This window comes from Lactuca saligna, chromosome 4 (assembly GCF_052625555.1).
Source record: "Lactuca saligna cultivar CGN05327 chromosome 4, ASM5262555v1, whole genome shotgun sequence".
NCBI classification, from domain to species: Eukaryota; Viridiplantae; Streptophyta; class Magnoliopsida; order Asterales; family Asteraceae; genus Lactuca; species Lactuca saligna.
The window spans coordinates 81,401,213-81,410,199 of NC_136420.1; positions in this window are offsets into that span (position 1 = coordinate 81,401,213).

The window sequence follows — 8,987 nt, forward strand, 5'->3', positions numbered from 1 at the left end:
ACTTAGCTTACACAACTACTCTATTGTTCTTTATCTTTGGCTACTTCTTTTATTACCGTATCAGCGATTGACTTTGGTGAGTTCAACTTGTGTTTGCTTGCATCAGCTCTAGGCATGCCACAAAGCTTCATCAAAGACTCTAATCGCTAGTTACTACTTAATATCGATCTATTCGGGAAACCTTTTCACAATCTTTCGTCTAAAGAGATTTTTTTTATTGCCTCATACATTGGCTAATTAAAGAATATTCAAAAACACGATTTTGGTTGTTGATGATATTGATAGCAATGTAGAATAAGTACTTTGATATTTTTTCTTCTTTAATAAAAAAATCATAACTTTTGTTAAATAATCATCGCCGATCATTTTTTTCGTTAGCTTTCCACTCACTCATATTTCACTCAACAAAAATAGGAAATGATTAACTTTCACTACATTTCACTTTTATTTTTTTTTTAAAATAATTTAATTTAAAGTTTATCTTTAAAAAAATAAATAAACTTAATTAAAAATGATTAATAAACACAAGGAATAATTAAAATAAAAATACTTCATTACTTAAAATAAAAAATACATAAAAAACAACTAAGATTAAAAAAATTACCTTAAAAAAACAATATAAAAAAACAAACAAACAAACAAAATAATCGAAAAGAAATATTCTTCAAAATAATCTAAGAGAAATATTCTTTTATAATCTTCTATCATATTTTGGTGTTGGATTAAAAAATAGAAAAAAAATAATATAGAATGTATGAGTTTGAAGGTGAAAGAATTGGATATATATATATATATATATATATATATATATATATATATATATATATATATATATATATATATATATATATATATATATATATATATATATATATATAATGATTTCTTTTTTCAAAAAAACTCACTTTATTTCTTTGTTTTATGAAAAACGAAGGCCAAATTTTTATCAAAATAAATAAATAAATATATCAAAATTCATATTTTGTTAATACTCTTTAAACATATATTCTTATTAATGTTAAAAAAAAAAAATAATAAATAAGTAAAAAATAAATTCAGTATAGGTTCACATTGTGAATCTGCTCAGATTCACAGTGTGAATAACAGTAAGTCAGATTCACATTGTGATTTTTAAAATTGAAATATTTAAAGTTCAGATTCACACTGTAAATCTGAACTGATCGATGTTTTTTTAATCGATGTTAACGTTAATTAATAGAGGAAAAAAAATGAAATTTTAGGTATAATTAGTTTTTTTGGATAAAAATAAACATAAATACTGGAAAAAAAACAACAAAATGAAGTGGTTTTTTTTTTTTGAATTTTTTTTATATATCAACATGGATCTCTATTGAAAGAGAACGAAAAATCGTGAACAACGGTATATTCGGGGGGGTTTTTTTTTTGATAAAAAACGTGGCTTAAAACAAATTTAAACGAAAAAAGAGGTAGGGTTTTTTTTTTTGATAAAGATGTGAGTTTTATGGTATAATCAGGTGTATATGTGTCCAGTGTACAAGTGTACATCCATTTCCTTGGTGTTGATCGCTTTAAATTTTGACACTTGGTTCCTTAATTAATTGTTAATAATAATTCTATATTGAACCTCATTATATATATATATATATATATATATATATATATATATATATATATATATATATATAGAGAGAGAGAGAGAGAGAGTTAGGATCGCTACTAGCCCAACAATGCTCAACATAGAAGAACAATGATGTTTCATTTTCTAAAACCAGTCGGTGATAGAAGGGATTACTCATTGCCTTATATGCTTAGCATCTAATTTCTTATTTTACCAATGTAGGATTGGGTTTGCACCCCAACATTCCTCCCTTCAAACCCAAGTTCCACCCTTGGCCTCCCTTCAACAACTGTTCATCAGATCCAATCCTTTTTCATACCGCCGATACTATTAGGACACGCTCACCTGACATGAGCCATCAGGAAAATTTTCGATATAAGGCTTAAGGATCTACTTCGTTGGACTGGGAATTATTAGGGATTGCATCACTTGCACCGACCATATTATCCGGTTTATGAGCGTAGCTTTGATACCACTTGTCAGGAAGTCAAGCGGATAATAAGCAAAACTAGATGCACACAAGACACAGTATTCACGTGGTTCAGTCAAGGTAACCTATGTCTATGGGCAGGAGGCAATATTCTTTATTTCAAATCTCTCTAACTGGGGTTACAAGTATAATTTTCATAGGGATTCGCCTAACACTCTAGAAGTCAAGATACTAAATGAATTAGCATGAATCCATACTTATACTTGAGGGATCAAACCCAAAACCCTAATGGGCCAAGCCTATTGGCCCATAGGCCCATTAAAGGTGTCAACCAATCACAATCCGTTATGCAACATCTTTTGGAACATTCATCATTGCATGGACATCAACAACATACATAATGTAGCAACATGATCCATAGTGGCATATCATGATGCAAGAGTGGCATATCAGGATCACCATGGCATATCAACCATCATGGTGGCACATCAATCAATAATCCTTGAGCATCTTCAACTTCTGAGCTTCCTTGAACAATCTTAAGCAAGATAAGGGACATCATAACATACGAATCATCAAGGCATACTGTGATATATCAAGGAACCAAGTGGCGCATCCTTGCATCAAGATGGCGCATCTTGATCAACGAATGACACATCATATCTAAGGTTGGCATATCTATACATCCACTCAATAATGGCACATCCACATCATGAAAGGCCTATCCAGTCACTTGGTGGAATATCATGTCACTTGATGGCATATCATGTCACTTGGAGGCCTGTCAAGTCACTTCATGGCATATCAATTTCCAATAGTGGTGCACCTTGACTTTTAAGAGGTGCATCCAAGCATAGGACAATCCATTCCACATCCAGGTGATCCATACTATATGTTAGAAGATCTGTTCATTTGTTACTTGATCCATTCCTTTGTCAGTAGATCTATCCCTTTCTTAGATGATTTGTTCCTTTGTTACATGCTCCATGAACTCGCAGTTCTCCATTGAACTTAAATGCCACATACGAATGCTCTGAATAATTGAGTCACATTTAACAATCTTCACCTTGACTTAAACATCCTCTGAAGTCCACCTTAAACAATAACTTCCTTTCCCTTCCTGTTATCAATCCTCGAACGGGCTTACCTCTTACAAACATCCACCAAGTCCAAGCAAAGCTTGAACTTCTCTCTAGGCATTGACCATTTCATAAAGTCTTCCGGATTCTCCTTTGCATTAGACTTTTAGACGCATAACCTGTCATAGCGCATGGTATGTTTCTCCACCTTCAAAAGATGAGTTTGAATGATACTAACCGCTAATGATCTTATTATTTGTAGATCAGTATTGTGGTCCACGTCTATCAATCCAACCAAGTTCATATGTCATGCATTAGCACCATACACCAAACAAAGATCAAGAGTTCCCTTCAAGTGTCATAAGATCCACTTGACCACTTCTCAATGAGATTTTTCCCGATTGCTTCGAACCGCCAAAGAAGTACCAACAAGTTTGGACCGATCACAATAGAAAGACCGCAAGACTTTCTCAAAGTAATGAGAAAGTTATAACCATCATGCTCTTCTATAACTTTGAATCTCCATCCTTTCTATCTTCTTTTCAGCTCCTAAATCGTTCATCACAAACTCATTCTCCATAAGCTTCTTTAAGTTGTCTTTCCCGACATCAGCATCACCAGACACTTCTTCCCTGGGTTGAACAATCGATTCATCACGTCTATGTTGTTTCATGCCACCCTGTTGTTCCTCATTTATCACAAAACTATGTGGGGTTTCCATTTCAAAATCGACCTTCTAGCTAGCATCCATACCGTTCCTTGAAACACTTGTACCAACTTCTCTCTGGTTACACAAAGCAGATTCAATGGTCACTTCTTTGCTAATAATGAATTCTAGAGTTTTTTCTTCTATACACCACAAATGATGGGTAACTCCCCGATTCTCAGGTATTGAATTAATATAAGAATTATCTTGTTTTCAAGGTCTAGTCGACAAATTCATTGCCCTACTCGTTGAGTAGAAGCGGGTTGGTCCGCGTGTTTTAGTGACCTACTCGTCGAGTCCAATGAGGGACTCGACGAGTAGGACCAGGCAGATGAAACCTTAGATTCGGGGATTTGCACCCTATTTAAGGACCACTTATTCCCCCTTAGCCTCTTTTACTGCTCCCCTCGAATTCAGAAACACTAATTCGTGTTGTTCTCTATTTTGGTGTGCTTCTTAGCTTGGAAGATGGATTTTAGTGAGGAAAGGTTTGAAGGCTAAGAAGCTTTGAACAATGAATAGTTGGGGATCTGAATTCTATCTCAGTTTATCACCATTTAGAGGTATCAAGTCATCACCTGGAGCTTCTTCTAGTTAAACCCCCTTTTTATATTGAGTTTTGGGACCATTTTGGGCATTTGGTGTTGCGTTTCGAGTGATGAACCAAGATCTGAAGTTGCAACTTAGATTTAGGATCATCTTGGCCTTTATCATCATAAAGTCTCAGTCTTTAGCATGTTGGTGAAGCTCTTTTGCCTAGAACCACTTCTTTAGTTTGTCTTAGATATCGTATTGACATGAGATATGGATTAGAATCAATCTCATAGTCTAAGGTTCTGTTTCTCGATTTCCTGATTTATGATGACTGAATTCAAACTACTAATTTGAAAACATGAATTTACTTCAGGCTTGGCCAAGCACTTTAGATGTCGGCAACAAATCATCGATGGGCCCAAAGATATCACTTTTCATGTTAAGTAAAAAGGAACAAAGTACTTTGACTATATAGTAATACATTTTACTAACCAAAGCATGCATGGAATTACTCTTTATAACACCCGGTTATGAGATGTGTTTAGGTAAATCAATGCACAAATGATTCCTAAACTACGAACTATCTATATCCTCTTTAGAATAGTAGATATTATCATCTTAGAATTACTCGTGATAAAATTCATGAAGTAATCACTAAGCGTAGGTTTATCTAATACTTAAAATCCCTATTGTCAATGTACTTATGAATATTGTAGCAACTCCAATTGCAATTTCTTAACCTCAATCTACAATCTACAATCAATTCATGACAGTATTAATTTACTACTTACTTCCAAAAGTATGAGCAACTGTGGAATTTTGAATAATATTAAAACTACTAAGGGAAGTAAACATGCAATGTGAAACTTAATAATAAATTAATTAACTATGGTTTCAAACTTGCTGAATATAAATAATTCATGTTATTTAATCATCATAGTAATTACAAATTTATTTGTTATATAATGTTTTGAGTAATCAACTTAACACTTGAATTAGATAACATCAGTCATGTTTATCTTATGAACATGCATATTATGCCCTTTTATGGTCCTTCCTTTGTGAATAGATCCATTGGACACTATTTCAATGATGCACATTTCACAATTCCAAATTCTTATCATTGTCTAAGATGTAGTGGAATTCCAACTTTACCTGCATTGATACCATATGATGTTAAGGCTCTAAATTCACAAAGACTAAACCTACGATATTACAGAATGCTCCATTGGAACTTGTTACTAGAAACAATACCATGGTTATGAAGTCTCGATTCAAGATACATTCCTTGAACACCTCTCTTGCATTAATGGTTCCAACTCACATGTAGATTTTGCAAACATATCCCATTACGGAAACATTTCCATATTCCATATGACCATCAATCCAAAACATATCACTATGGTGATTTCCAAATAATGTCATACTTCTAACTGTCCACAAGCAATCAATCTGTAGTAAAGCCTCAGAATGTTCTTAGTCACAAAAATTCTAATCCTTTTCATACAATGCTCTAGGAATTTGAAAAATTAGAATAAGTAAACATTATGGCATATGTGATCAATCCTATATCTGAAGCATATGGGACTAGACTCATTATGTCCTATACAACAATTTAATATGTGTTAAATTCATTGCTATAATATTCCTATATATGGAATCTTCTATGTTGAAACATTTCAACATGATATTCATATATGTCTTTGACTAAGTTCTATTAACCATACGATTTAAACCATTAGACTTGAAATAAAGTATGAGTGCCATCTCCCTTAATTCCACTATAGCGAAACATTTTCTGAACTTTACAACTTGCAAAAACTAAGACACTGTTCCCTATGAATAGTATTGTCAACATGCAATACCATTATAACAATTATGCTCCTACTAGATTTGACATGTCCCCAGAAATCAATTGGACTTCTAGAAATCAATACCCTTTAACTTTCATAAGGAAATGTAGATTTCAGTTACGTAATGCTTCGATAAGTCTCCAACTAGATTTCTTAAGCTTATACACCTTAGTTGGATAATGTGTGTGTGTTTATGTTTAAACCATTTCAAGAAAGATAGATATATCCCTCAAAAGTTCAAATAATTTCTTGTCATTCCTCACAATTCAAAATATGAAGAGAGATTAATAATGATATTGTAAATATGAGAATGTAATTTACACAACTAACATACATATAGATCGGATCTTCAAAATCTATTTACAAAAGTATTTCCTCATAATCATTTACATGAATGCATACGTTGCTATCCATGTGAATCTATCATTTCCAACATATAGGCATACGACAAGGTTTAGGACAAACCAAAATCATATTCAATTTTCCTTCATGGACTGAACGTCGCTAATTTTTTATAATTTATTGCCTTCTGGTAGCTCAAGGGCCTATCGGTGCTTCCATGTTGTTAGTAGCTCACCCATATTGACCAATGTACTTTCACTGACCAACGTGCTTTTACTTTTGTAGTTAAATGAACACATGGAACTCATAAGCATTGCCAAATCAACTAGAAATGCATAGAAATAAGAATGTGTCAATCAAACATGATGGGTTATCAACCTCAGGTCACGTACTAGTGATAACTAAAAGGTTTATTTTTGATTGACTCTTGAAATTCTAAAGATCAATATGACTCCCACTGGCTTCTTGACATATGATTTTTTTTCTCTTAAGGAACATTCCTTGACGAGTTAAAACAAATATTCAAAATTTTGTGTGGATTCTCAACAAGAAAACACTTCATAGAGTAGGTCTAAGTTTATCTTTTGTTTCTCAATTAACAAAAACATCACAACTCCAATTCTATATGTGCTAGACTAAGAAAACATTTTTACTCCACATATTTTGATTTTTTTTCAACCTTCTTAGTATCAAATGAATTCAAGGTATGATTTATAGTTACTGGAACATGGCTCTAAAACTTGATCGGAACAAAGTATAACTCATCTTATAATCGAACCATTTCCAACAATGTTCGATTGCTCCTTTTAGTAATATTATTGTACTAAGATGTTCTTGGAGGATTAATTGTGATACGGTTTCACAATTACTAAGATGATCATAAAACATGATACTAAAACACTCTCCTTTTTTTTATATATATTAGAGAATCTTCTATCTTTCTGCCTAATAGATTCTTCTATTCGTTCAGTTACTTTTTGAATCTTTTCAAAAGTATCAGAAGTATGCTTAATCTATAAACATGAAGTATCAGTAAATCATGAAGAAAAGAGTTATTGTACCTTGTGGTGGATCAGAAAAGTCCATGTCAACATGTACTTGATCCATTAGTCCTTCACTTATCTCACATAAATATGTGAACAATGAATTAGTCATAATTTCCCAGTAAACAAGATTCTCATGCATCATGAAATTCAAATTATACGACTCCAAGTTTTTCTCTAATTGAAACTTAGTGATGAGATTTCTTTTCACGTGGTCAATTATGATAGTACCACAAGCATGTTCTTGAAGAATCAATATCCACTATTAATATTGTTATTATTAGAAACATAGCTAACACTTTTCATTAATGTCATTGCAAGGAAATATAAGATAAGGCAACTGCATAAACCAAAACTTCATTTTTATTGCTAAAAGGAAAATTAGAACTTGTTCTTACAATGCATAACATGAAAAACTATATTGCTAGATATATCCAAAGAGTAATAACAATCTATTAAATTATCTTAACTCCCTACTAGTAGCTCCAAGTTCTATCCATCGAACTATGTGACGAAAGTCCATTTTTCACGATCAAATTTATCTCACTTTACTCAAGATTCCTTCCTTTTTTAGATCCTACAATGCCATCAAAATGTAATCATCACATCATGTATTAAGATTCTAAGAATATGAACTTATGGACTTAGATAGTGGATGTAACTAAAGTAAAGTCACACGAATTTACTTCCTAATCTTTAAGATCCTCTAGGTAGTTTGGGCAACTTCACAACCAGTATCCCTTCAATTAGCAGTAGAAACAATGGACTCTTTGGGCTTAGAAAATGGAATGATCCCAGAATTGAACTTTCTATTTAGCATACGATCAAACGGTTTGATCTTGGATGGTTCCTTTTCCATAGGGAAGAGAAATCTTTTTAGGATCATCAATGTTACCATTATCAATGTCCATGGAACTCTTGGAATTAGACCCTTTAAGAAACTCTACTTTAGATGTGTTCTTAAGCATTTATGTTTCAGCAACTATCAACATCTTGGTCAAATCAGTTAGGGTCACGTCAACATTTCTCATATAAAAGTTATCTATAAACTAACTATATGACTTTGGAAGTGACAGAAAAACCAATTCAATGGCTTGATCCTTCGAAAAATAACACCGTTCTACCTAATTTCTCAATGTACGATTTCATTTTTAGAACATGCCTACATATAGAGTTTCCATCTTTATGTTTACACACTAATAGGGCTTGAGTAGCTTTATATCTTTCAACTTGAGGAAAATGTGACGTTGGGAGAGTTATAGGAGGAGGAAGTGTAATAGTTGAATGGAGACAATATCCAGTTCTACCATTTCCTAAGGAAGTGAAGACATTTTCACCTTAATTTGAAACTGGAAGACCATTTCCATAAGGTTAAGGAAAACCACTTCCATAAGAGCGAG